Here is a 27196-nt window from a genome sequence, read left to right as displayed (position 1 = left end):
CCCCCCGCTGTCCTTTGCTGCCCCCTGTTGGCCCCCGCTGGTCCTCTGCTGCCCCCCCTGCTCCCCTTTAACATCCTCCTCTGCCCCCTGCTGGCCCCCACTGGCCCCTCCCGCTGCTACCCCCCGCTGTCCTCCGCTGCCCCCTGCTGGCCCCCACTGGCCCTGTGCTGGCCCCTGCTGCCCACTCGCGCCCCTTTAATATCCTCCTCTGCCCTCTGCTGCCCCCTGCTGGCCCCCACTGGCCCTGTGCTGGCCCCTGCTGCCCCCCCGCGCCCCTTTAACATCCTCCTCTGCCCTCTGCTGCCCCCTGCTGGCCCCCACTGGCCCCCCCGCTGCTACCCCCCGCTGTCCTCCGCTGCCCCCTGCTGGCCCCCACTGGCCCTGTGCTGGCCCCTGCTGCCCACTCGCGCCCCTTTAATATCCTCCTCTGCCCTCTGCTGCCCCCTGCTGGCCCCCTCTGCTACTCCCCCGCTTTCCTCTGCTGCCCCCTGCTGGCCCCCGCTACTACCCCCCACATTGTCCTCTGCTGCCCCCTGCTGGCCCCCACTGGCCCTGTACTGGCCCCTACTGCCCCCCGCGCCCCTTTAATATCCTCCTCTGCCCTCTGTTGCCCCCTGCTGGTCCCCGCTGCTACCCCCACTGTCCTCTGCTGCCCCCAGCTGGCCCCCGCTGCTACCCCCCACTGTCATCTGCTGCCCCCTGCTGGCCTCCGCTGCTACCCCCCGCTGTCCTCTGCTGGCCCCTGCTCCCCCCGCTGCCCCCGCTGCTCTTTGCTGCCCCCTTCTAATAATAATACTGTTGGTATTTGTTAAGCGCTTACTATGTGCAGAGCACTGTTCTAAGCGCTGGGGGAGATACAGGGTCATCAGGTGGTCCCACGTGAGGCTCACAGTTAATCCCCATTTTACAGATGAGGTAACTGAGGCACAGAGAAGTGAAGTGACTTGCCCACAGGAGGCAGAGCCGGGATTCGAACCCATGACCTCTGACTCCCAAGTCCAGACACTTTCCACTGAGCCACGCTGCTTCCCCTTCTGCCCCCAGCGGCCTTCTGCTTCCCCTCGCTGCTCTCTGCTACCCCCCTGCTGTCCTCTGTTGCCCGCTGCTGGTGCCCGTTGCCCCTCGCTGCCCTCCTGATGCCCTGCTGCCCTCCAGCTGCCCTCCTGCTGCCCCTCTGCTGCCCCTCTGCTGGCACTCGACTGCCGGAGATGGGCATCTCTTGTATGCAGAGAGGTCCCATGTACTGAATATTCTAATTAGAGCAGCGACTGTGTACAGAGCCCTCTAACTGGGCATCTCTTGTTTGCAGAGGGTTCTTACTGGGCATTTACCATGTACAGAACACTCTGATAATTATGATATTTGTTAAGCACTTACTATGTGCCACGGTGTCGGAGAAGGCTTTTGCGACTGCCATGGACGGCCCGAAAAGCAAACCAGTGGATTTTGGAGTAAATTAAACCAAAGTGGTCTTTGGAGGGCCAAATGAGTCAACTTAGATGAGCATATTGTGGACACCTAATCAGGAGGACTAATGCTAGGAAAAGTCCAGGGAAAACACGGAAGAGGCAAACCAGCACCTAGATGGATAGAGACCATAACGATAATGGAAGCACCATTAGAAAGGTTGCAGAGTATGGCAGAGGACAGGACGTTCTGGAGAAAGTATACCCATGGAGTCGCTATGAATCGGAAATGACTCGATGGCGCTTAATAATAATGATATTATGTGCCAAGCACCGTTTTAAGCCCTGGGGTAGTTACAAGGTAATCAGGTTTCCCACGGGGGCTCACAGTCTCGATCCCCATTTTACAGATGAGGTAACTGAGGCACAGAGAATTAAGGGCCTTGCCCAAGGTCACACAACAGAAACGTGGCGGAGCTGGGATTAGAAATCCTCGCATCCACATCCTCTGACTCCCAATAAATACAAATGAATGAATGAATGAATGAATGAATGAAAAGCCAATGCTCTTTCCACTAAGCCACACTGCTTCTCTAAGGGCAGCTGCCGATTACAGAGCACTTTAACTGAGCATCTGCTGTGTGCAGAGACCTGTATTGAGCACTTAGGAATACAATAAAAGCATAGACACATTCACTGTTTACACTCTTATGTAGGAGGCTGACATAGTCAGGGGAAACTAATTGAATAAAAATGAATGTTAAATCTAATACAATGCCAATTCAACTCCTTAGGAAGAAAACCATTAAGGTAAAAAAGTACATGCGTGTGGGAGGCAGCTAAAGGGTTAATAAGTCCTTGGGGTTTGTTGGCAGAGGTGGAATTTTAGAAAGGCTTCATTCCACAGAAACCACTCTCTCAATAAATATCTGTAATTTATTTACTTATATTAATGTCTGTCTCCCAGTCTGGACTGTCAGCTCCTCTTGGGCAGGGAATGTGCCTATTCATTGCTGTGCTCTCCCAAGTGCTCAAGTCCAGTGCTCTGCACACAGTAAGTGCTCAATAAATACAATTAACTGATTGAATGACTGATTCTCAGAGGCCTCTCAATGATCTTCTCGCCAAATTCAAGGGCTTCTACTCCATCCTAATCCTCCATGGTCTCTCAGCTGCCTTCCACACGGTCGACCACCTCCTTCTCCTGGAAACATTATCCAACCACGGCTTCACTGACACTGTCCTCTCCTGCTTCTCTTCCTACCTCTCTTGCCTCTCATTCTCTGCCTCTTTTGTGGGATCCTTCTTTCTCCCACCCCCAACTGTGGCGGTCTCTTAAAGTTCAGTTCTGGGTCACTAAATCCTGTCTGTTCGATCTTCACAACATCATAGCTCATTGTTAGCAGGGAATGGGTCTGTTAATTGTTCTATTGTACTCTCCCAAATCCTTAGTGTAGTGTTTTGGGCACAATAAGTGCTCAAAAAATATGATGGAAAGAATAAATGAATGCATCACCAAAATCCATCTTTTCCTCTCCATTCAAACTCTTACCACATTAATCCAGGCACTTATCCTATCCTGCCTTAGATTACTGCATCAGCCTCCTTGCTGACCTCCCTGCCTCCTGTCATTCCCCATTCCATTCCATACTTCACTTGGCTGCCTGGATTATTTTTCTACAAAAACGTTCAGGGCATGTTTCCCCCACTCCTCAAGAGCATCCAGTTGCCCTTCCACCTCCGCTTCAAACAGAAACTCCTTACTATCGGCATTAAGACAATCACCTGATGACCGTCTTGGGGTAGATCCAGCCCAAGGGATAAGGGAGCATCTCCCCAGATAGGTTTGGGTGAGGGTAGAGAGGATGGAAAACTATGAAATCAGGGCTTGTTGTCCAGGGATATTGTACAGCATCAAGTAGAGGAAAGACTCTAAAATAAAGAGATCCACAAAATGTTTCTGAGGAAAAAATCGGCAGATTTTTGGATCCCAGAGAGGAGTCGAGGATGAAATTACTGTATTGTGTTTGGAGCTCTGAATTAAATGCCTATTGTGTATTGAGTAGTGTACCGGGCATTCTTACCGTTGGTTCGGTGGAAAAAAAACACTCCTCTGGGAATCAGGAGCCCTGGGTTCTAGCTCTGTTTTTGCCTGGAGTTGGATATTATAGGTGAAAACCCCACAGCCCCTTCTTAGTAGGAGGAACCCCTGTCCTCTTTCTGGTGACTACACTCCGTGCCCCATCCGGAACGAGTCTGGCAGAGAAGGAAGCGGGTGACCCTGCGGAAATCACCAGCACTCTGGTCAGTCCCCCTGGGCAGGATTAAGTCTCATCTGTCATTCCCCATGGAAGACATCACCTCCTGACTGACTGCTCATCTCCCAGGTGCAGGGGAAGCTCCTTGTGATCAGGGAATGTGGCAGTTATACTGTTGTACTCTCCCAAGCACTTAGTACAGTGCTCAATAAATTGGTAAGCTACACAGAAAGGGGGATTGTAAACTCACTGTGGGCAGGTAACGTGTCTGTTAGATTGTTGTAGTGTACTCTTCCAAGCCCTTAGTAGAGAGCTCTGCACATAGTAAGCACTCAGTAAGCTAGTAAACTGTACAGTAAGATAGACTGTAAGCTCACTGTGGGCAGGGAATGTGTCTTATATTGTTCTGTTATCATCTCCCAAGTGCTTACTACAGTGCTCTGCACACAGTGACTGCTCAATAAATATGATTGAATGAGTGAATATTCTGAATGCCTGCTATGTGCAGAACAGTGAGCTAGGCATTTGGGTACATCCAATAGAAGTAAAAGATACGATTCCAGCCCTCCCAGAGTTAACAAATATAATCCTGGTAATAACAGTGGTATTTGCTAAGTGTTTAGTATGTGCCGAGCACTGTAACCAGTGCCGGGATATTGGGTTGGACTCAGTCCCCTGTCCCACTTGGGGCTCACAGTCTTAATCCCCATTTTACAGATGAGCTAAGAGACAGAGAAGTGAAGCGACTTGCCCAAAGTCACACAGCAGACATGTGGCAGAGCCGGGATTAGAACCCAATTTCTTATGACTTCCAGGCCCGTGCTCTGTCCACTAGGCCATTTTGCTTCCCAGTCCCTCCTGCCCAGTCCTGAGAAGTTCATAGGGGGAAAAAAACACCCTCACCATATGTATAAATATTTATATGTAGGATTCCTGGCTACTGTTTGTGTTTGTTAAGCACTTACTATATGCCAAGGGCTGTATTAAGCGCTGGGGTAGATACAAGTGAATCAGGTCAGACACAGTTTCTGTCCTACATGGGGCTAACATTCTAAGTAGGAGAGAGAACAGAGATTGAAGCCCCATTGTACAGGTGAGGAAACAGAAGCACAGAGAAGTTGAGTAGCTTGCCCACAATTTCACAACAGGCAAATAAATGGTGGAGCGGGGATTAGAACTCAAGTCCTCTGACTCCCAGGCCTGTGTTCTTTCTACTAGACCATGCTGCTTTTTATTTGCAGAATAGGTGTTAGAAAAACACTGAGTTCTGCCATAACATATGCTTGCACTATGTGTTTTAGCTAGAATGCTGTTAGGAAATTAGCAAAGATTCTTCTGACAGTTCAATATGGTGTTAGAAAAAATAGTTTGGGGCCTGAACATGGTATCTGGGGAGGAAACTGCTGCTGTGCAAGTCTTCTTTAATATGAGAAGCAGCACGACCTAGGGGATGGAGCACAGGCCTGGGAGCCAGAAGGTCCTGGATTCTAATCCCAGCTCTGCCACATTGTCCATTGTGTGACCTCGGGCAAGTCACTTTGCTTCTTAATGTCTCAGTTTCCTCATCTGGAAAATGGGGATTAAGACTGTGAGCCCCAAGTGGGACAAGGACTGTGTCCAACCTGAAACCCCAGTGCTTGGTGCAGTGCCTGGCACTTAGTATTTACTAACGGATACAAATCAAACTGCCTAACAAATACCACAATTATCAACATTATTATCATTATTTTGGAGTTTTAGAGGACTTCAACACCCCCATTATAGGAGCACTGGATGAAATAAATCTTCAGATGTGTCAGGCAGCCTGTCTAGGTCAATTTTACCAAAGTGGGAGGTAAATTTTTCAAATGTTGGTGCTTGGAAATGTGCTCATTAGAGGCAGGAACATAATAATAATAATAATAATAGTACTTGTTAAGTGCTAGGCTCTGGGATAGGCACAAATTAATCAGGTTGGACCCAGCTCCTGTCCTTCTGCCTCCCAGGTCTGTGCTCTATCCACTAAGCCAACTTGCCTATCCACTTTGTTGTACTGTACTCTCCCAAGTGCTTAATATGGTGCTTTGCACACACAATAAGTGTTCACTAAATAATCATGTTTGGCTGATTGATTGACTATGTATCACTGATGAGAGTGAGCAGGGAGTTCCTGGGTTAGAGAACAGTTCATAAATGTCAGTTCTTCACTCACTGAGCAGCATAAGCTCATCGTGGACAGGGACTGTGTCTGTTTCTTGTTATATTGTACTCTCCCAAGTGCTTAGAACAGTGTTCTGCACACAGTAAGTGCTCAATAAATACAACTGAATGAATGAAGATGCAGAAAGACAGTCACTCTAGAATCTTCCCTCTTCCAGATGTTGTAGAGTATCCCCGGATAACAAGCCCTGCTTTCACGGTTTCCAATCCCCTCTACCCACACTGAGGCCAGGCTGAGGAGATGCTCCCTTCTCCCTTAACCTGGACCTACAGCTGCCCCTGGGGTAGGTCACCTGAGGGAATTCAGAGCTTCACAAAATTAGGCCAATGCAAGGAATACCATCTGGAGAAGCAGTGTGGGCTAGTGGATAGATCTCAGTTCTGGGAGTCAGAAGGACCTGGGTTCTAATCCAGTCTCTGAGAGTTGTCTGCTGTGTGACCTTGGGTTGACCATCTAACTTATCTGTGCCTTGGTTACTTTGCCTGGAAGATGGGGATTAAGACTGTGAGCCCCATGTGGGACAGGGACTCCATCCTACCTGATTTGCTCGTATCAACCCCAGCACTTAGTTCAGTTCCTGGCACTAGTATGCACTTAACAAATAAGACAATTATTATTATTATTACTTCCCACCTTGTTGTGTTGAAAATGGAGTTCAAATGGCAAAGACTAATAAATAGGACCTCGGCATATACTGTGACAGTCTGTAATCCCCAGGACCCATTCCCCCATACTCAAACCTAAATATATTATCCACTGAGGCCTTGTTTTAACCCAGACCTACTTTAGCTGTTATTCTGATGAATTCACACCTATCGTGCAAGCGAAATATAGCACTTCTAGAAATACCCCAGAGGTTCATTTTACAGTGAATATCATATACCCTCATTTGCTGACCCTACAGTGCTATCTAGCAAGTAGTTAATGTGACACTTAAATTCAGCCTAAAGATATCTATGACCGATCAAGTGACTGGGTGGAAAAGCAGTAAGAAATTCTCGAGTCTATAAAGGAAGACGTCAGATGTCACCAGGAGTCGTGAGGCCTGGGGGATGGTGGCGAAGTTGGGCAAACAAGTCAAGGCTCCTCCACATACCAGAACCAGAGTCCTGAGTTAGGTGGTTCATGGAGCAGGCCCTGAAATGACATTCCCGATGGCCCGATGATTTTATTCATTCATGCATTCATTCATTCAATCGTATTTATTGAGCGCTGTGTGCAGAGCACCGTACTAAGCTCTTGGGAGAGTACAATACAACAATAAACAGACACATTCTCTGCCCACAACAAGCTTACAGTCTAGAGGGGGAGACAGACATGAGCATAAATAAATTAATTAAATGACATATTTATGTTATATTACATTACATAATTAAATAAATTTCATGTCCGTGATGGGTAACTAGTGGAAAAGTCAGGGACAGAGAAGGGTGAGAACCAGTCAGTCAATCATATTTATTGAGTGCTTACTGTGTACAGTAACTCAACTGCATATATTTTCGTTACCCTATTTATTTTGTTAATGAATTGTACATCGCCTTGATTCTATTTAGTTGCCATTGTTTTTACGAGATGTTCTTCCCCTTGACTCTGTTTATTGCCATTGTTCTCGTCTGTCCGTCTCCCCCTATTAGACTGAAAGCCCGTCAAACGGCAGGGACTGTCTCTATCTGTTGCCGACTTGTTCATCCCAAGCGCTTAGTACAGTGCTCTGCACATAGTAAGCGCTCAATAAATACTATTGAATTGAATGAATGAATGAATGTACAGAGCACTGTACTAAGCACTTGGGAGAGTACAATACAACAATAAACAGACAAATTCCCTGCCCACTACAAGCTTACAGTCTAGAAGATGAGCTTGGGATGGGTGTCCAGGAGAGCGATCTGTACATGTTTCTTCCAAGGGTCTTATGCTGCTGTCAGAGACAGAACTCAAAGCTGGATGGGGCCTGGGGCTGATCCAGATTTGTCTAATGGCCTTTTGGGGTCTTATAGACAGTCTTTTTAAAATAGTATTTGTTAAGCACTTACTATGTGCCAGGCACTGTACTAAGTGCTGGGATAGATATGAACTAATCAGGTTGGACACAGTCCCTGTCCCATATATGCCTAACAGTCTTTCATTCATTCAATAGTATTTATTGAGCGCTTACTATGTGCAAAGCACTGTACTAAGCGCTTGGGATGAACAAGTCGGCAACAGATAGAGACAGTCCCTGCCGTTTGACGGGCTTACAGTCTTAATCCCCATTTTAGAGATTAGGCCCAGAAAGGTGGAGTGACTTTCCCAAGGTCACACAGCAGGCAGCTGGAAGTAAGCTGGAACTGGGCGGAGCTCGGCTCTGGTCTGAGAAAAGGTCCTGGAATGGACATTCAGTGGCATTACTGAGAAGCAACATGGTGTAGTAGATAGAGCTTGGGCCTGGAAGTCAGAAGGTCATGGGTTCTAATCTCAGTTCTGCCACTTGTCTGCTGTGTGACCTGGGGCAAGTCACTTCACTTCTCTGGGCCTCCGCTACCTCATCTGGAAAATAGGGGTTGAGGCTGTGAGCCCTACATAAGACAGGGACTGTGTCCAACCTGATCTGCTTGTATCCACCCCAGGACTTAGTATAGTGCTTGTGATATAGATAAGCACTTAAGAAATACTATTATTATTATTATTACCCAAAAGGAGCAAGGTTGGGGAGGAGCCACATGCCCAGCTCCACAGCATTCTGCTATATATACTGTTACTGGAAGCTGCAGCTCCGCCTCTCCCATTTTACTCCATTCTGAGGCCCTGCCTGAATACTTGGGGTCATCGGGTAATTATCTGTGGCTGCCTTGACACTTCTCCCCACCTCCCACCAGAAGTCCTGCTTCTTCACAACTGCAGCCATTTTCTCTGGCTTTCCACAGCTTGTTGTGGTCAGGGAATGGGTCTGTTTACTGTTCTAGTGTACTCTCTCAAATGATCAGTTCAGTGCACTGCAGACGGTGAGTGCTCAATAAATGCAATTGACTCACTGACTGACTGGAGTTGGGAGGTGGGGGAGGGTGGGGTGGACACTGGTGTCCTGGTTAGAAATAATTTCAACTTCTAGAGCTGCTTTTGTTTGACTTTTTCCAAGCTGAGTTTTCCTGGATGTGCATTTCCAGGTTGAGCAAATGGTCACTGAGTGAAACATATCTTGAAAAAAAGTCTGTTAAAACGCCAATCTTTCCCAGCTGGCCCTTCACATCTATATCTAGAACTTCTAGATATCCCCAAGTTTTCCTCCAATCATGTAGAATAGACTACTTGTCCATGGATCTAATAGTGGCATTTTTAAAATGGTATTTCTTAAGCACTTACTGTCAGGCACTGTTCTAAGTGCTGGGGTAGCCATATAAGGCATTTATGTTGGGCACAGAACCTGGCCCAGGTGGGACTCACAGTCTCAATCCCCATTTTACAGATGAGGAACTAAGGCACAGAAAAGTTTAGTGATTTTCTCACAGTCACACAGCAGGAAAGTAGTGGAGATGGGATTAGAACCTAGGTCTTTTGACTTCCAGGCCGTGCTTTTTCTACTAGGCCATTCTGCTTCTCATAAGCTCCTCTGCACCCTACTGCATAACTACACAATTTCATGTGGGAACAAATTCTAGGAAGAAGGATTTCCTGCTGTTCGTTCTGAACATAGTACCCTCAAGCACCAACCGGGGGCTCTTGTCAATCAATCAATCAACAGTATTTATTGAGTGCTTACTATATACAGAGCACTGCACGAAGCACTTGGAAGAGTACAGTGTAGAACAGAGTGGGTAGACGCTCTCCCTGCTGACAAGGAGACACATTCAGTCTAGCTCACCATCTTGTCCATCAGTCTGGGATTGGGAGAATATCAATTATATGTTTGCAGTACCCATGGCCCTTCTAGTTTTATAAGCTTCACTCCGTTCCCCTGTTGTTCTGCTCTTGAACATCTTGAAGAGCCCTGACCTTTTCAATCACTCTTCATAGCGCAAGCTCCTTTAAAACCGTAAACTCATCGTGTGCAGGAAATGTGTCTGTCTTATTGTTATATTGTACTCTCCCAAATGCTAAGTACAGGGCTCTGCACACAGTAAGTGCTTAATAAATACCATTGATTGAGTGAGTGATTCTTCCCCTACACTCATGAGCCACTGCTGATAACAGAAGGAAACAAATTTCTTTGAGGCAGTGCAGTCTAGTGGAAAGGGCACGGGCTTGGGAGTCAGAGGACCTCGGTTCTAATCCCTGTTCTGCCAGTTGACTGCTGTGTGATCTTATGCAAATCACTTCATTTCTCTGTGCCTCAGTTCCCTCAACTGCAAAATGGGGATTCAGTACCTTTTCCCTCAGCTACTTAGGCTGTAAGCCCACGTGGGATCTGATTAATTTGTATCAACCTCAGTGCTAACTACAGTGCTCGACACATAGCAAGTTCTTAATGAATACCACAATTGTAATAAATAAATAAAAATTATTATTATTGTTACTAGTATTATTATTTGGGGCCAACCATTAGGGGCCCCCATGAAAGTCTCCTGTGTAGCAGCAATTCTAAACTAGGATGCCTGCAGCATTTATCTTCTGATTGGATGGAGAGTCCAGTTGATGGACAGCTGATGGTTAAGGGGTCTGGCAGTTCTGAGCTGCCTCTCACCCTGCTATAGGCCTGCCTTAACTCTGTGGGTGGAGGCCTGAACCCCTCAGAGAAACAGTGGGGTGAGGGTTGAAAAAGCCCCAAACAGGGAAAATGAGGGGTTGAATTGAAGTGTTTTAATTCAGATTTTAAAAAGCACCCAAAATACTGTTTACCCCTTGGAGATACAGACACATAAAGGGGCAGTAAAACTGTTTCTTCATTGATAAGAAATAGTGTGGCCTCTTAGAGCTCAGGCCTGGGAGTCAGAAGACCTGGGTTCTATCCCAGCTCTGCCATTTACCTGTTGTGCGACCTTGGGCCATTCACTTAACTTCTCTGTGCCTCAGGTCCCTCATATGCCAAATGGGGATTCAATACTTGTTCTCCCTCCTACTTGGACTGTGAGCCCCATAAGGTATCTGATTATACTGTGTCTCTCCCATGCTTAGTGCAGTAAGAGTAGTAAGTAAGTAGTATTAAAGAGTTTGACAAATACCACAGTTATCACTATTATTAACAAAAAAAATTATTATTATTAGTAGCAGCAGCAGTATTGCTTCTCACCCACAAGTCCAGTTCCATTTCCTTGTGGTTTTGAGAGCCAGAGGGATTTCTAGGTCCTGAAAGAGCCCATCAGTTCAGTTCTGTTTCCGGGAGCTTGGGTTCGGAGTGGTTAGTAGATACAAATGTGTCTTTCCTTTTCCTTTATTCCATGGATTTGGAATCGAGTTTTGGGGCTTGGATGGGGTCTCCTTGGCTGGGAGAGTGATGGGAATCTGCTGCCACCATCAGGGAAAATGATATATAGACTCAAGAGTTCCTCATGCAGCCCGGCCCGCAGCCATTGGAAATGAAGCAGCTATTTTAGAACACGGGCTTTGAGATAAATATTACTACTCCTATTATTATGGGAGAAGCAGCAAGGCCTAATGGATAGAGCTTGAGTCTGGGAGTAAAGAGGACCAGGGTTCTAATCCCAACTCTGCCGCTTGTCTGCTGTGTGACCTTGTGCAAGTCACTTCACTTCTCTGGGCCTCAGTTCCCTCAACTATAAAATGGAGATTAAAACTGTGACCCCTATTTGGGACAGGGACTGTGTACAAACCGATTATCTTGGATCTACCCCAATGCTTAAAACAATGACTGGCACATAGTAAGCGCTTAACGAATACCATAAGTATTATTATTATTACAGTTGATTGACGGATTGACTGATGGATGGTTTCCAGAGCGTCAAGGGTGGAACCAGAAACAGGAGGCAGAAATGCAGAGCCCACACCCTCTCTTGCACCTCTGGTCTAGACCGCCTCCTTCCAGCCCTTTCTCTCCGTCCTTAGGGCTGGCATCATGGCCAGATGCCTGCAGGGAACCTTCCTGGAATCCTCTGTGCTTCTGTGTCCCTTTCCCTTTCCCAGCATCTTCCTTCCCATAGGTGCTAGTGAAGGCAGCACATACACTGTCTCTACAGTGTGCTGAAGCTCTTTCTGGCAGATAGATCAGCCTGGCGTGCAACAGCCCAAAGAAGGACTCATGTCCCTGTGCAAACCTTCTCTCTTCCTCCATCTCTTCATTGATCCTCGGGGACTTTTTTTTTTTTTTAAATGGCGCTTGTTAAGTGCTTACTGTGTGCCAGGAACTGTACTAAGAGCTAGGGTAGATATAAAATAATCAAGTGGGACACAATCCATATCCATGTCATAGTCTTAATCCCCATTTTCCAGATGAAATAACTGAGGCACAGAGAAATGAAGTGACTTGTCCAAGGTCACACAGCAGACAAGTAGTAGAGTCAGGATTAGAACCTGGTCCTAACCCAGATTCTAATCCCAGGTCCTTTTTATTCCCAGGCTCGAGCTTCATTCATTGGACCATACTGCTTCTCAATCTTTGACCAGTAATAATAATTGTGGTATTTGTTAAACAGTTACTCTGTACCAGACACTGTACTAAGCTCTGGGGTAGATACAAGGTAATCAGGTTGGACACAATCCTTGTCCCACATAGGGCTCACAGTCTCAATCCCCATTTTACAGATGAGGTAACCGAGGCACAGAGAAGTAAAGTGACTTACCCAGGGCCACACAGCAGAAAAGTGGCAGAGCTAGGATTAGAACCCATGACCTTCTGACTTCCAGGCCTGTGGTCCTCCCACTAAGCCATGCTGCTTCCCATCCAATCTGATGGTGCCTCCAAGGAGTAATAGAAGGTCAGGGTGATGTCTGACCTTTTGCCTGAGGGAAGTTAGTTTGGGAAGCAGCAAGAGGTTTCCCGGGAGAAGCCGGTGGAGCTGGCTCTCTCTTACCTTGCTATTTCTCCCCAAAAGTCCCCTCATCCAGCTCCCTCCAGTCTCCTCCCCTGCCATGGCCACTACCGTCTCTGCCGGGACAGCAGTCAATGACAACTTCTGCTCTCTCCTCCTTTTCACACTCAGTCTTCCACACCCGCTCCCTGCCCTGGTGAGGCCTTGAGGCTACTGGGGGATGGTGGTGGTGGGGAGGGGGGCTTTGGTTGCTAATTCACAGGAAGGGAGAGCTGTCAGGGATTTGCATTCCCAATGAACAAGCTACCGTGTGATTTGAGGCTCCTGAGAAAATTTCTTTTTTCTCTTTCCCTGGAGAGCTCCCCGAGGTACTGAAACTAACTTTCAGAGGCAGGTTGCCAGCAGCCATTTCTCTCCAGCCCTGTTTATCATTACTATTATTATCATTACTATCATTAAATTATATTTATTTAGCGCTTATTATGTGCAGAGCACTGCATTAAGCACTTGGGAGAGTACAACAGAGTTGGCAGATACATTCCCTGCCTACAAAGTACTATTATAAATATTATTAGTGTTATCATCATCAATATTATTATCAGTTTCAATCATGGTACTTTTTAAGCAATTACTATGCACCAAGCCCTCCACTAAGTTCTGGGATAGATACAATACAATCATAACAGACACAGTTCTTGTTCCACAGAGAGTTTACTGTCTAAGAGGGAATTTAATCCCATATAGGTGAGGAAATTGAGGCATGGGGGACTTGCCAAAGGTCACACAGCAGGCAAGCTGTGAATCTGGCATTAGAACTCAGGTCCCCTGACTCCTAGGCCAGTTCTCTTTCCACTAGGTCACACTGCTTCTGTTTGCCCCGTCCCTGCTTTTCTATCAATCAATCAATCAATATTTATTGAGCACCTACTATGTGCAGAGCACTGCATTAAGCACTTAGAAGGGTGCACTACAACAAAATTAGCACTTTCCCTGAGTTTACAGTCTCGAGAGGGAGATACAGCCTAGAGGAGAAGACACAGTCTAGAGGGGGAGTTTCTTTTTCTGGGTTTTTTTTTTTTTTTGCTGTGCTCCTCTTGGGAGACTCTGCTGCTAGGCCATGGCAAGACTGATGATCAGTCCTGGGAAGGTTATTCTTAGGGCTGTGCTACTCCTTTAAACATCTCTCCTGACTTGGGAACAGTGTGACTTTCCAGTAAAAAGAAGTTTCCTTATTTATCTTATTCATGTATTTGCTCATTTGTTTTGTCCCCTGATCCCTGAAGGTGAGGAGCATTTCTACTCTATTGTATCATACTCTCCCAAGTGCTTAGTACAAAGCTCTGCACATGGTAAGCACTTAACCTCTAGACTGTAAGCTCTCTGTGGTCAGGGAGTATGTCTACCAACTCTGTTGTACTCTTCCAAGAGCTTAGTACAGTGCTCTTCACATAGAAAGCACTCAATTGTTTGGGCTGTCTCTAGAGAAGCAGCGTGGCTCAGTGGAAAGAGCACGGGCTTGGGAGTCAGAGGTCATGGGTTTGAATCCTGGCTCTGCCACTTGTCAGCTGTGTGACTTTGGACAAGTCACTTAACTTCTCTGTGCCTCAGTTACCTCATCTGTAAAATGGGGATGAAGACTGTGAGCCTCACGTGGGACAACCTGATCACCCTGTATCTATCCCAGCGTTTAGAACAGTGCTCTGCACATAGTAAGAGCCTAACAAATACCAACATCATTATTATTATTATTATGTGTCTGGGTACATTGAGACTGCCTGGCTAAGACCTTGTAGGTATAATGGTAAGTATCCCCACCTGTCACGCAGGACACAAGGTTCAATTCCCAGTTGGGGAGGTGAAGGGTTTTGAGAAGTAGCATGGCCTAATGGAAAGAGCATGGGTCTGAAGTCAGAAGTACTTGGGTTCTAATCCCACCCCTGCCACATGTCTGCTGTGTGACCTTGGGCAAGTTACTTCACCTCTCTGGGCCTCAGTTACCTCATCTGTAAAATGGGGACTAAGACTGCGAGCCCCACGTGGGATAGGTACTGTGTCCAACCTGATAGACTTGTATCTACCCCAGCTTAGTACAGTTCCTGGCACATAGTAAGCTCCTAAGAGATACCATTAAAAAGAAAAAAAAGACTGCTCTCTCCATGAGAGGGTGGGGATTGGATTGGTGAGGTTTGCTCCTTGGAAGGTGGATCCAAATGGGCTTGCAGATCCAATACCCAGATCCAATACCCAGAAGTGGTCTTACTTCTCTTCTCCCTCTACTCCCTCTGCCACACCCCCTTTACCTCTCTGCAGCTAAACCCTCTTTTTCCCCTTTTCCCTCTGCTCCTCCACCTCTCCCTTCCCATCCCCACAGCACTGTACTCGTCCGCTCAACTGTATATATTTCCATTACCCTATTTATTTTGTTAATGAATTGTACATCGCCTTGATTCTATTTAGTTGCCATCGATTTTTACGAGATGTTCTTCCCCTCGACTCTATTTATTGCCATCGTTCTCATCTGTCCATCTCCCCCGATTAGACTGTAAGCCCGTCAAACGGCAGGGACTGTCTCTATCTGTTGCCGACTTGTTCATCCCAAGCGCTTAGTACAGTGCTCTGCACATAGTAAGCGCTCAATAAATACTATTGAATGAATGAATGAATGAATGAGAGAAGAGCCAAAGCTGAGTTATGGAAGTGGGGCAAGGCTGTAGGGTGAAATTCACACCAGGATCGGGGGACCAGAACAATGCAGAAACCTTAAGCATTTTGATATAGTACTCTAGGGATAGAGTATACAGACAGGTATGATAACAATGATGATAACTGTCAAATCTGTGCTTACTATGAGTCAGAAGGATCTGGGTTCTAATCCCACCTCTGCCACTTGTCTGCTGTGTGACCTTGGGCAAGTCACTTCACTTCTCTGGGCCTCAGTTCCCTCATCTGTAAAATCGGGATTATAAAACTGCAAGCCCTGTGTGGGTCAGGGACGGTGCCCAACCCTAATATCTTGCCTCCACCCCAGCCCTTAGAACAGTGCCTGACATATAGTAAGCGCTTAACAAATACCACAATTATCATTATTATTGTAATTATATATTATTATGATGATGTGCCAAGCACTGCTTTTCAAACTGGGTAGATACAAGATAATCAAGTCAAACACAGTCCTTGTCCCATGTGGGGCTCAGTGAAAGTTGGAAGAATAGGTAATTAATCCTCACTTTACAATGAGAAGATTGAGGCACAGAGAAGTGAAATGACTTACCCAAGGTCATCCAGCAGGTAAGTGGCAGAGCCAACATTAGAACCCAGGTACAGACATGGACAGCCCGGTGCCAGGGTAACCACTGCCTCCACCCTGGGTGACCCTGCCTCCCTCTGGCAGCATCTGCTTTCCTGTGTGAAAGTGTCAGCCCCTGGAGATCGTTCACCTAAGAAGAGCAAATGTCTTGTCTTATGCCGGCTTGTCGTTTCCGACCCACAGAGACACCATGGACACATCTCTCCCAGAATGCCACACCTCCTATTTGCAATCATTCCTGGTAGTGGATCCTTAGAGTTTTATTACTCCATCTCTTTTTCTCCCTTTAGGTGATCCAGAAAGGACCATTAAAAACATTTCTTCTCCAGATTCTCAGTGGCTAATGGTAATAGATAGGCCACCATCAACATCATCACCACCAACAATTTGCATTCCTGAGGCCTCTAAGGGAAACTCTAAACTCCTTGGGGGCAAGGATCATATCTACCCACTGAATTGTATTCTCCTAAATATTTAGTAGAGTGCTCTTCACAGAAAGGAGCAAGGCTTAATGATAAGAGCACTGGCCTAGGAGTCAATGGACTTGTCTGCAGTGTGACCTTGGGCAAGACACTTCAGTTCTCTGTGCTTCAGTTACCTCATCTTTAAAATGGGGATTAAGACATGGAGCCTCATGTAGGTCATGGACTGTTTCCAACCTGATTAGCGTTTTTCTACCCCAGCACTTACTACAGTGCCTGGCACATAGTAAGCACTTAACACACACCACTGAAAAAATAATAAAGGCTCAATAAATTCCATTGACTGATTAATTGATTGACATGGTATTACACTAACTGATTGCTCTTGCTAAGCAAACTCCTGCTTATCTTCTCCTCTAGCTCTAAACTCCTTCACAGAGAGAGAATTGTTTTTTTAAGATGAAAAATAAACAGCCCTCTTTCCCTTCTCTTCCTGCCTGTCTTAGTTAAACAAATAGACTGGACGTGGCTTGAGACTTCTCCCCCAATACCGAGAATCAAATTGATTTTTTCCCTATTATTATTTCATTCAGCTAATTTAGTTATCTGGTTGATTGCAGTTTTAAATTCAGGGAGGTTGACATTTCCCTCCTCGTTAGTCTTCTAATTATTGAAGGACTTTTGTTGATGTTCAGTATGCAAAACAACATCACAAGCTGACAGTTCCTCTTAAAGGTTCACCGGCTTTTATTGCCTGGTGATATTTCACCGCTTCGCCCAGACATCGTTATTTCGTGTTAGAAAGTTACGATGACAGTTTTAAAAAGGAGTCGCGTTAAGGCAATAATGATTCTAGCTGGTCCACTGACTCTAGTGGATGATTGCAATTACAATAATAAAATACCCGTCAGTTGTAAGTATTTTTACCTGTGGATGTAACCGGCACCTGCTCGCCCCTATTAAAAAGGTGATGACTTTCTATGCTATTAAAATGAGTCAGGCTGAAATTGCGCTTTACGACGAGCCCGTCTAAATAGTAATGGGAATAAAATATTAGCTCTCTCTGGGTTGGGAGGATATTTTTTTTCCATCTGGGAAATCAAACACCATGTGAAAGGATATTTCAGTTCACAAAAGTACTGATCTTACCATTAGTAGAGAGAAATGTAAGGCAGATGGGTTTATGGTGATTTGGGGGAACAAAGATGAATAATGATTACTCAATAGTCTCCAAAGAGTGGAAGAGATCAATTAGAATTTCTTTTCACACCTCCTTTGCCTACAACATTGGAGAGATCATTATCAGTAGACTCGTTTCATCTTGTTCTCCTCTGCTGCTGGAAAAGTAAACAGGTTCATGAGTTCAGCTACTCTAGGAGATGACTGCGAGCTCCATAAGGGCAGAAACCAGGCGTTTTACCTCCATCATATTTTCATGAGGGCACAGTGCTCTGCACACAGCAATCCATAAGTAAATGCTATTCTTAATGGATTAACGCAGGGAAATTTAGGGATCGAGGGGAAATACTAGGGGTATTAGATAGTCCATCCCTAAGCATGCGGGCAACCTTCACATGGTTTTTTTGTGGTATTTAAGTGCTTGCTAGGTGCCAGGCACTATTCTAAGCTCTGGGGGTAGATACAAGGTAATCAGGGTGGACTCAGTCCCTCTTCCATGTAGGGCTCAGAGTCTTAATATCCATTTTACAGATGAGGGAACTGAGGCCCAGAGAAGTGAAGTGACTTGCTCGAAGTCACAGACGCATGTCCTTCTGACTCCCTGGCCTGTGTTCTATCCACCAGGCCACGGGTCTTCCAAGGAATTCGATGACACTGTCGGAGACAAAGCCCCAGGCTGGAAGGACTTTAGATCTGATCCAAGATGGATTTGCTTATGGTTAGATGGCCTGAATTCCATTTCTACAGATGATGTAGCGTGGCCTATAGCACGGTCTAGTGAATAGAGCATGAGCCTGGGAGTCAGCAGGACTTGAGTTCTCATCCTGGCTCTCACACTTGTCAGCTGTGTGATTTTGGGCATGTCACTTCACTTCTCTGGGCCTCAGTTCCCTGATCTATAAAATGGGGATGGGAGACTTGGGAGGCCCATGTTGGACATGGACTGCATCCTACCTGATTACTTTGTCTCTACTCCAGTGCTTAGTACAGTGCCTGGTACATAGTAAATGCTTAACAAACACCATTAAAAGAAAGGATTCATGGCTGATAAGACCATGGTAAACCCAATAATGGGAGATTTTTAAAATGTAATTCGTTAAGCCCTTACTGTGTGCCAGGCACTATGCTAAGCCCCGGTATTCAAATCCCGGCTCTGTCACTTGTCAGCTGTGTGACTGTGAGAAAGTCACTTAACTTCTCTGTGCCTCAGTTACCCCATCTGTAAAATGGGGATTAAGACTGTGAGCCTCACGTGATTATCCTGTATCTACCTCAGTGCTTAGAACAGTGCTCTGCACATAGTAAGCGCTTAACAAATACCATTATTATTATTATTATTATATTTATAAGCTATTTAATCGGACACAGTCGCTGTCTCACATGGGATTCAGTCTTCATCCCCATTTTATAGATGGGGTAACTGAGGCCCAGAGAAGTTAAGTGTCTTGCCCAAGGTCACCCAGTAGACAAGTGGCAGAGCCAGGATTAGAACCCACGATCTCTGACTCCCAAGCCCGTGCTCTTTCCACTAAGCCACGCTCCTTCTCATAAGTAGTACTCGTACTAGCCCTGTCCTGGCTCGGCCCTCGGTCCCCTGAGACGAAGGCTCAGCCTCTGACAGAAACACCGGGATGTTCAGAAGAAATGCGGTGGTTTAAAGGGTGGTGTTCCTTCATTTTAAAGAGCCAGAGGAATCTGTCGAAAACAATTCACTCATTCATTCATTCGATCATATTTATTGAGCGCTTACTGTGTGCCGAACACTGTACTGTGCACTTGGGGGAGTACAATATAATGTTGGTATTTGTTAAGCGCTCACTATGTGCCGAGCACTGTTCTAAGCGCTGGGGGAGATACAGGGTAATCAGGTTGTCCCACGTGAGGCTCACAGTCAATCCCCATTTTACAGATGAGGTAACTGAGGCACAGAGAAGTGAAGTGACTTGCCCACAGTCACACAGCTGACAAGTGGCAGAGCTGGGATTCGAACTCATGACCTCTGACTCCCAAGCCCGTGCTCTTTCCACTGAGCCACGCTGCTTCTCTAACAATAGACAGACACATTCCCTCATCTGGGGAGAACAGATCCCCTCAGAAATGAAATCTTCAGACCCAATCTAGTGGATAGAGCACAGGCCTGGGAGTCAGAGGGACCTTGGTTCTAATCCTGACTCCGCCAGTTGGCTGCTGTAGGACCCTGGACAAGTCACTTAACTTCTCTGGGCCTCAGTTACCCCTGCTGTAAAACTGGGATTAAAACTGTGAGTCCTGTGTGGGACAATGATGGTGTACAAACCAATGATCTTATACCTCCCCCATTGCTTAGAACACTGCCTGATTCATAGCAAGCCCTGAACAGATACCATTATCATTATAATAATTATTGTTATTATCTCTGAGATAGATTCTGAGAATGAAGGATGCCTACTGATGGCCAGGGACCACACCCCGGGTTAGACACTGCCCCCACTCTGGGCTCATTTGGCTAATTTGAACGATTGATTAGAGAATGAGCCTGGGATTCAGAAGGACTTGGATTCTAATTCTGACTCTGCCTGTGTGACCTTGGGCAAGTCACTTCACTTCTCTGGGCTTCAGTTACCTCATCTGTAAAATGGAGATTAAGTCTGTGAGCCCCACGAAGGGCAGGGACTGTGTCCAACCTGATTACCTTACATCTACCCCAGCACTTAGTAGAGTTCCCGGCACAAAGTAAGCACTTAAAAAATATCATTAAAAAAAAAAAAGGTACATGGCACAGTGGGTCCAGACCACAGGCCTGGCTGCTTCCCCAAGGAGGGTGGGCTACCTCAGCCATCCATCAGGTCCAAGCTAGGGCCAGCCACCCTTAGATGTGAAAAGTTCCAGGAGAGGTCTAGTTAGCTCTGCCCCTACTCCTCTTGATCAAAGAACTGTCAGCCTTAAACTGAGTGGCTATAAAACACTGGCGGTTTCTCTTTTCAGCTGAGGGAATGTGTTTATGTTTATGCTTTTCCTGGAAAATGAGGGTCGGGGGTTAATGGATTAAAACTTCTTCTAGACAGAGGGGGAGGTGACTGAGGGGCCCGAGGTGTCTAGCAGCCCGGAGGCGTGAGGTGATGATACCCTGGGCAGATCTTTCATTTCATTCTGGGAAACTATTAGTCCAGGCAGAATGTGAAAATAATCCTGTCCCAGGTAGAATGTGAAAATAATCTTGTCACAGGAGCCAGGATTAGCTAATCTCTCCAGAAGGAGCACCTGTGTTCTCACAGTTCTTATGGTGGTGATTAACCTGGCCAATTTTACCCTATTGAAGTGTCAATATTGGTGTGTAATCAGATCTTGTCTTAAAATGATTTAGGGTTCTGCATTCTATCCGGATCCCTACATTCACTCCTAATTGGGTGAGACCTTCCACAAGGTACATATGATTTGGAGGCTTTGTTTGAAGGGGGTTTGTGTTCCGTTTTAAGACCAGGAAAACACTTTGGTTAATTCTAGATGCCCTAACTAGGTGTTTTAAAACTGTCCTTTGAAAAATGAAAGATGTTTTCAAATGTTGGTGGTGATTTCAGTGCCTGCAGGAATTCTTTCTAAAGGATAATTGTGTTCACTGTCCATGTATTTTATTTTTATTATAATAATAAATTGTAATATTTACTAAGTGCTTACTATATGCCAAACAACATATTAAGCACTGGGGTAGAAACAAGCAAATCAGGTTGGACAGAGACCCAGTCCCCCATGGGCTCACAATCTTAATCCCCATTTTACAGATGAGTTCACTGGGGCCCAGAGAAGTGATTTGTCACACAAGGTCACACAGCAGACAAGTGGCAGAGCCAGGATGAGAACCCAGGTGCCCTGACTCTTATGCCTGTGCTCTATCTACAAGGCCACACTGCTTCCATGATTTCCATTAAATATCTCCATTTAAGTAACCTCTTGACTGGCCAATTTATGCCATAATCACAAATATATCACAGATATATATCACAGAGAAGCAGCGTGGCTCAGTGGAAAGAGCACGGGCTAGGGAGTCAGACGTCATGTCCTGGCTCCGCCGCTTGTTAGTTGTGTGACTTTGGGCAAGTCACTTCACTTCTCTGTGCCTCAGTTACCTCACCTGTAAAATGGGGATTAAGACTGTGAGCCCCACGTGGGACAACCTGATCACCTTGTATCCCCCCCAGCGCTTAGAACAGTGCTTCGCACATAGTAAGCGCTTAACAAATGCCATCATTATTATTAATATTGAATATATTCTATCAAGATTTCCTATGTTATTTTGAGTTAGTTTTTCTTTTTTTATGAACTAGCTTCAGCAATATTCAAGCTACATCAATGAAAGGTTCCCTAGGATGGGAAATTTGAACATTTTCCCTTGAATCATCATAATCACTGACAGCACTATACTAAGTGCCTACAATATGCAGAGCCCTGTACTGGATGCCTACTGTAGGAAGGGAACTGTATTGAGTGCCACCTGGGTGCAGAGAACTATATTGGATGTCTACTGTGTACAGAGAACTGTACTAGGTGAGAAGCAGCATGGCTTAGTGGATAGAGAATGGGACTGGGAGTCATTAGGTCATGGGTTCTAATTCCAGATCCTCTGCTTGTCTGTATTGTGACCTTGGGCAAGTCATTTCACTTTTCTGGACCTCAGTTCCTGCATCTGTAAAATGGGGATTAAAACTGTGAGCCCCATGTGGGACAGAGACTGTTCAACCTGATTTGCTTTTATCCTCCCCAGTGCTTAGTACAGTGCCTACCACATAGTAAGTGCTTAACAAATATGATGATGATGATTATTACCATGTGGAGACCCCTGGATAGTACTGGATATCTACTGGGTGCCGAGCCCTGTATTTACTGTGTGCCACAGTACTGTAGTGAATACCTACTATGGTCAGAGCCCTGTAATGGTTGCTACTGCATGCAGAGTGCTGTATTAAGCTCAAGAAGCAGAAATGATCATGACCATTTGCTTCGTAATGGAAAGCCTAGGAAATGGTGGAAGGATTCTATGCCAGCAACATTTTGAAAATTCTCAGTCCCACCAGTGAAACCTGAATGTCTGATCTGGTCTTTGTGCTCCTCAACTTCTGTCCACACTCTGACTGTTTGACTCATTTGTATTTCCACAGGTGGCTTTCTGCTGAGAATTTAATGAGGGCACAAGGGCAGCGGAGAGAACTAAGCGGCACCGAGCAAAGACAACACTGCATGGGAGAGAGGTGAGGGCATTTCCAGAGGAGCAGGGAAGAAAGGGAGGAGGCCAAGTTTGGGAGACCAGGGCAGGGAGGGGGAACAAGGGCAGGGATGGAGAGCAGGGGGGAGGGGGAGAAGTCAAGGCCTGGGGGGAGGAGGAGGAGGAGAAGAAGGAGGAGGACAGGAAGGGGCCCCCTCCCACCTTGACTCGCTACTCTCCTACTACAACCCAGCCGGCACACTTCCTTCCTCTAATGCTAATCTTCATCTCCTTGATCATATCTATCTCACCGCCCACCTCTTGCTCACAACCTACAGCTGGCCTGGAATCCCCTCCCTCCTCATATCAGATAGATAATTGCTTTCCCCCACTTCAAAACGTTATTGAATGCACATCTCCTCCAATAAACCTTCCCTGACTGAGCCATCCTCTCCTCTTCTCCCACTCCCTTCTGCGCTTTCTCCTTCATTCATCCTCTCTCTCATCCCTATAGCATATATGCAGATATCTGTATATCTCTGTAATTTATTCATTTATATATCTATTTATTTATATTAATATCTGTCTCCCTTTCTAGACTGTGAGGTATTTGTAGGCAAGAATGTGTCTGTTGTTATATTGCATTCTCCCAAGCACTTAGTACAGTACTTTGCACACAGTAAGCACTCAATACATATGAGTGAATGAATGAATAATAATTGTGGTATTTTAAGCGCTTACTCTGTGCCAGGCATTCTGTTAAGCACTGGGGTAGATACGAGCAAATCAGTTTGGACACAGACCCTGTTCCACATAGGGCTCACAGTCTTAACCCCCATTTTACAGATGAGGTAACTGAGGCACAGAGAAGTGAAGTGAATTCCTAAGGTCCCACGGCAGACAAGTGGCAAAGCTGGGATTAGAACCCAGCTCCTTCTGACTAGCAGGCCTGTGATCTATCCACTAGACCACACCGCTCCTCAGTGCTCTGCATCTTCGTGAAGCACCTGTCAGCCCAAATTTCCCCTCTCCTCCAAACTCCCCACTGGCTCCCAGTATCTCTCTGCATCAAACACAAACTCCTCCAAGTCAGTTTCAAGGCTTTCAGCTCTCTGGCCCGACTTTACCTAGTATCTGCTTCCTTCTCCTGCTCTTCCCTGCAAATAATCATAATAATCGTGGTATATGCCAAGTGCTTACTACGTGCCAGGCATTGTACTAAGCGCTGGGATGGATTCAAGCAAATGGGTTGAACACGATCTCTGTCACATGTGGGGCTTATGGTCTTAATCCCCGTTTTACAGATGAGGTAACTGAGGCCCAAAGAAATGAATCGACTTGCCCAAGGTCACACAGCAGACAAGTGGTTGATCCGGGTTTAGAACCCAGGTCGGTTTTACTCCCAGGCCTGTGCTTTAATCCACTATACCATGTGCACCTCATTCTTGACTCTCCTACTTTAGACCTCTTGGTTCTGCTTTTCCCCCAGCCTGGAGCTCCCTCCCTCCCCAAATCCCCTTCCTCCCCAAGTCCAACAGCCCACGGTTCTCCACACTTTTAAAGATTCCCTCAACTCACACCTCCTCCAACTGACTGAGAGGAGTTTCTGTGGCCTAGTGGATAGATCACCTTTATGGATGATTTCCAGCACCCGAAGTATAAACCCTTCAGTCATCCCTGGCATTTATGAAATTATCCCAACCTCATCCCTTTTAGATGCGATTATTCAGTTGTACATTCTATTGCTTATCTTGACGACTCTATTTGTAAATACTTTTATATGTCTCCCTTGATAGAGTGTAAATTTCCTGTTGGCAGGGAATGTGCCATTTCCATATTCTGTACTTTTCACTTGCTTGAAAACTCCTGGAGGACAGAGATCAGATCTTCCAACTCGATAGTATTGGACTCTCATAATAATAACAACAATAGTAATAATGATATAAACAATCACTATAATGATAATTGTAATAATGATAATGCAAATAATTATGGTATTTGTTAAGTGCTTACTACGTGTCAAACATCGTTCTAAGCACTGGGGTAAATAAAAGTTAACCAGGTGGGATACAGTCCCGATCTACCACGGTGCTCACAGCCTAAGTAGGAGGAACTCATAGTGCTCTGCCCACAGTAGCTGTTCAATAAACTCTATTAATAATCAATACACAATTCCCAAGCACTTAGTACACAGTGCGGTATAGTGGATAGAACACGGGCCTGGGAATCAGAAGGTCATGGGTTCTAATTCTGGTTCTGCACTTGTCTCCTATGTGGTCTTGGGCAAGTCACTTCACTCCTCTGTGCCTCAGTTCTCTCATCTGCAAAATGGGGCCGAAGACTGTGAGCCCCATGCTGGTTAGGGAATGTGTCCAACCCAACTTGCTTGTATCCACTTCAGCGCTTAGTACAGTACTGGCATATAGTAAGGGCTTAACAGATATCACAATATTTATTCTTATTATCATCATTATTACTATTATTAATGATAATAATAATAATATAATTGCCTGGGCCCTCAACAAATGTTACTATTACGGCTACTGAGGCTGGTAGGACGCTAGATGGAGCCATGTCCAAACAAGCTAAGGCTGCTCCCTGTCAAATCCATCAGCTTCTCAGCGATTCCTCCTCTGGGTGGGCGATGTAGGTGACAATTAACTTCCGCCAGTCCATAGACTGTGTCAGGCCTAAGGTGGCAGAGAGCAGAGGAACAGGGGGGATGTTTGTGCTTTCACAGAATCCAGCACGGCTCGAGAGAAGACCCCTCCTGCAGCAGGGCCACCAAGGTCGAGGGTGGGTGGTCTGCTACTCTCTGTCATCCATCCCGGCTCCTGGGTCCACAGGGAGTCATCTCTCTAGAGTGTAAGTTCGTTGTGGGCAGGGAATGTGACGAATTGTCATATTGTAAATCCCAAGCGCTTACTGCGTGACAATGAATGAAGTGCTTGAATCAATCTACCAGTGGTTTTTATTGAGCATTTATTGTCTGCAGACTCTGTACAAAGTGCTTGGGAGAGTAATAATAATAATACTGATTATGGTATTTGTTATTAATAATAACTAATATTATTATTATGGTATTTGTTAAGCACTTACTATGTACCAGGCACTGTTCTGAGAACTGGGGTGATACAAGATAATCAGGTTGTCCTACATGGGGCTCACAGTCTTAATTCCCATTTTACAGATGAGGGAACTGAGGCACAGAGAAGTTAAATTAAGTGGCTTGACCAAGGTCACACAGCAGACAAGTGGCAGAGCTGGGATTAGAACCCACATCCTCTGACTCCCAAGCCTGTGCTCTTGCCACTAAGTCACGCTGCTTCTCTAGTTAAGTGCTTACATGTCTTATGTGCCAAGCACTGTTCTAAACTCGGGGATAGATACAAGGTAATCTGGTTAGACACAGTCCCTGCCCCACACGGGGCTCACACTCTTAATCCCCATTTTATAGATGAGGTAATTGAGGCACAGAGAACTGATTTGTCCAAGGCCGCACAGCAGACAAGTGGCAGAGCCGGGATTAATACCCAGGTCCTCTGACTTCCTAGCCTGAGAGTACAATATAACAGAGTTGGTAAACACGTTCCCTGCCCACGAGGAGAGTTTATAATTTGAAGAGTGGGGAGTCTCCCCTCTCCATCCTTGCCCACTCACGCCTGAGAGATTCTGCTTCCTGGAATTTGGGGGCAGGGATGGAGTGTTCTGTAACCACTGTTAGAAGGCTGGCAGTCAGTCATTCATATTTACTGAGCGTTTACTGTGTGCAGAGCACTGTACTAAGCACTTGGGAGAGTACAGTGTAACAATAAACTGACGCATTCCCTGCCTGACACAAGCTTACAGTCTAAAGGAGGAGACGGACATTAATATAAAGTTTGGATATTTGTATATGTAAGTGCCATGGCCCCTCTCAGGATCTCACCTGGAGAGTTTCCAGTCCTCTACCAGTCTCGGCTATGGGAGGGAGAGTCGAGCAGAGGCCTGTCCATTCCATGCCTATCTTGGCCAGTGGCTAGCGAGTGGAAGGCAATCTGCTGCAAGTCAAAACTCCCCTGTGCTGGGCAGCAGTGACGTGGGAGAGAGTCGAGAGCGGAGACTCAAGTTTCCTGTGTGGAAGGAGGCAATGGTAAACCGCTTCCATACTTTTACCAAGAAAACTCTATGGATTCACTACCAGAACGACTGCAGATGGAGGTGGGGTGTTCTGGGAGAGATGCGTCGATGACGTTTCTACTGGTAGGAAACGACTCAACAGCTTAAGACATGACAAGTGCTGTGGGGTGGGGGGCTGGGGGTGGGGAAGGTGAATAAAGGGAACAAGTCTGGATGTTGCAGAAGGGAGT

At 46.0% G+C, this 27196-nt stretch overlaps 1 non-coding gene across 1 annotated transcript; it reads left to right on the top strand.

The window, feature by feature from the left end:
* The first annotated feature begins 26757 nt into the window (after positions 1 to 26757).
* On the top strand, positions 26758 to 26895 carry LOC114809320. The gene has a single exon (XR_003757107.1). It is a non-coding gene; the product is annotated as a small nucleolar RNA SNORA7 (small nucleolar RNA).
* The last annotated feature ends 301 nt before the right edge of the window (positions 26896 to 27196 follow it).

The sequence above is a fragment of the Ornithorhynchus anatinus genome, chromosome 2, assembly GCF_004115215.2.
Source record: "Ornithorhynchus anatinus isolate Pmale09 chromosome 2, mOrnAna1.pri.v4, whole genome shotgun sequence".
Taxonomy (NCBI): Eukaryota; Metazoa; Chordata; class Mammalia; order Monotremata; family Ornithorhynchidae; genus Ornithorhynchus; species Ornithorhynchus anatinus.
The sequence above is the reverse complement of the archived record's forward strand: the minus strand, read 5'-3'. Positions and strand labels throughout refer to the sequence as shown.